Here is a 2,403-nt window from a genome sequence, read left to right as displayed (position 1 = left end):
CGGGATTGCTGCCGCAACAGGCACCGCAGACCTTACGGCTGCAGCTACGGGCAGCAGCATTGACAATAGATGCGGAGAACATGGTTCACTCGGACTCTATGTCTCCAACGTCCCCCGGAATATGGTCAAAGCTCTCCCTGAGGTGGGAGTTGAATAAATCCCTGGCCAAACCTTAACCTTTTTTGTATTTCTCACATTACAACCACACACTTCACTGTATTTTATTTGGATTTTATGTGGCAGACCAACACAAAGTAGTGTCATTTTCAATACAGTTTTGACCCACATACAGAGAACACTCAGAAGTAAAGGTTTTACGATTTTATTGCCAGCAAAGTAATCAGGGACGAGGACTGGAAACACCAACTGTATGGGAAGGAAGAAGAATGGACTGGTGAACAAACAAATAATATAAAGCAACTGATTACTTAGATCTGAGAAATGGCTTACTAAATTGCTGTAGCTTGAACCACCAGGGGTAGAGAGATCCAGAGTCTTAACTTGTGAAGAGAAATCGTTCAGTTGTCTTTTAGTTGTGGTCTTGGTGCCAACCAAATGGAGCTTAGATGCCAATGCTTGTGATATAGGATGGAACAGGGTATGCTTATGCCTTGGTCCTGGAGTTGAAGGAAACGGGAAGCCACCAGCTTGGTCCGTGTCCAAAAGGTACAGACGGTAGTGAGAGAAATCCACAAGAAGGTAGATCCGAAACTCAGTAGTTGATTATCCAGATGCTCTGAGAAACTCTGGAACGCAGTCGGAACTCAGCAAGGTAAACAAAGCCTCAGGTAAAAACCTGTGAAGGAGCAAAATACAAAGTTACTAGACGCACATGAACGAAGCGAAAAAATCAGTAGAAGCTGAGCTTGTTACCACTAAGGCAAACACTCTGGCGTCGAAATGCTGGCAGCCTCCTGCTTAAGTGCTCCTCCATGCCATCAGCAGATAGGAAGGACCTGTCATCCAGCGCACCTGAGAACTCCAGCACCAACTGAGAAACACTGAATGGTTATGCAGACAAGTACACTAAACACACACACACACCAACACACACAGACTCAGACTCTGACAAGTAGTGCATCATTTTCAAGCAGATGGAGAAGCACACATGGTTTTATTTTCTGTTCACACATTGAAATCCGAAAATCACTTGCATACTTTGAAACCTCTTAATAAAATCTAGGCCTTCAGAAACATAGAATAATAATATAAACTCCACATTTGTGTTATTTAAACTCAGTATAAACCCCACTGTTATTGTTCAGGCCTCAAATATTCTTTGAGAATATCACTGAGCAAACAGCATCATGAAAACCAAGAAACACAACTACAGCGCAACTAAAAACCTACCAGTAGATGACAGTCCATCGACTGGGCAAGGAGAGCACTAATCAGAGAAGAGGCCAAGTTGAGCTTCAGAGATCCACAGGTAGGAGAATCTGTTGACAGGACAGCTATTAGTTATGTGCTCTACAAATTTGGCTTTTAAGATTTTTAAGATATTGAAGATAGAGCTCTGGTCAAATGAGAATTCAACTTTTTGGCCTATATGCAGAAGGCTGTTCTGGAACGTACAGAACATCACCATGGACATACCATACCCATGATGAAACATGATGATGGTAGCATCATGCTGTGGTAAAGCTTTAGGTTGCAGGGAAGGTGGGTGCAGCTACTGTAAATAAAGGGGAATCCTGAAGGGAAACCTGTTAGACGCTGCAAAAGATTTGAGACTGGGGTTGATCCGGCTGACTCTCTCTCTTAAACACACAGACTCTTAGCAAGCAGTCAGAGCTACAATAGACTCAATTACATCAAAGCGTATTTGTGTATTAAATGGGCCAGACAAAGTCCAAACCTAAATTCAATTGAGAATCTTTGGCAAGACTTGGAAATTGCTGCTGATGCCTCCTATCAGATCGGACTGAGATTGAGCTGTTTTGCAAAGAAGAATGGGCAAAAATATCAGATGTGTAAATTTGGTTTAAACATACCTCATAATACATATAGGTGTAATTGTAGCAAAAGGTGCATCTACAAAGTATTGGCTCTGGGAGGTTAAATAAAAATGTGTGTCACACTTTTTATATCTACTGTATAATTGTAGAAAACTTTAAAAACTATATGTTTCCTTACACATATTAATTACACACCACTGATAAACCTTTGCAAATGTAAAAGCTTCTACTCTTTTTTTAGTATTTTTTAAGATTTGGTGCTCATTTGCTGTTAGGACTTGTGTAATGAAGGACCCTGGAATGCAGACTAGCAGGCAGCATGATGGTAAGTGGAAAAAGATTTAATGAATAAAAAACAAAAACTCACTCACAGATGAGGTAGGAAGAAAACAATAAACGGGCAGGCGAGACATGCATGGCATGATCCAGAAAGCAAGACTTGAGC

General features: G+C 41.2%; 1 long non-coding RNA gene across 1 annotated transcript; it reads right to left on the bottom strand.

Moving 5' to 3' along the window:
- Positions 1-311: 311 nt before the first annotated feature.
- On the bottom strand, positions 312-991 carry LOC124866666. The gene is made up of 3 exons (XR_007037872.1): positions 874-991; positions 451-796; positions 312-366 (listed from the first exon to the last, which is right to left on the bottom strand). It is a non-coding gene; the product is annotated as an uncharacterized LOC124866666 (long non-coding RNA).
- Between the last annotated feature and the right edge of the window lie 1,412 nt (positions 992-2,403).

Source organism: Girardinichthys multiradiatus, chromosome 4 (assembly GCF_021462225.1).
Source record: "Girardinichthys multiradiatus isolate DD_20200921_A chromosome 4, DD_fGirMul_XY1, whole genome shotgun sequence".
Taxonomy (NCBI): domain Eukaryota; kingdom Metazoa; phylum Chordata; class Actinopteri; order Cyprinodontiformes; family Goodeidae; genus Girardinichthys; species Girardinichthys multiradiatus.
This window is presented reverse-complemented; position numbering and strand designations above follow the sequence as displayed.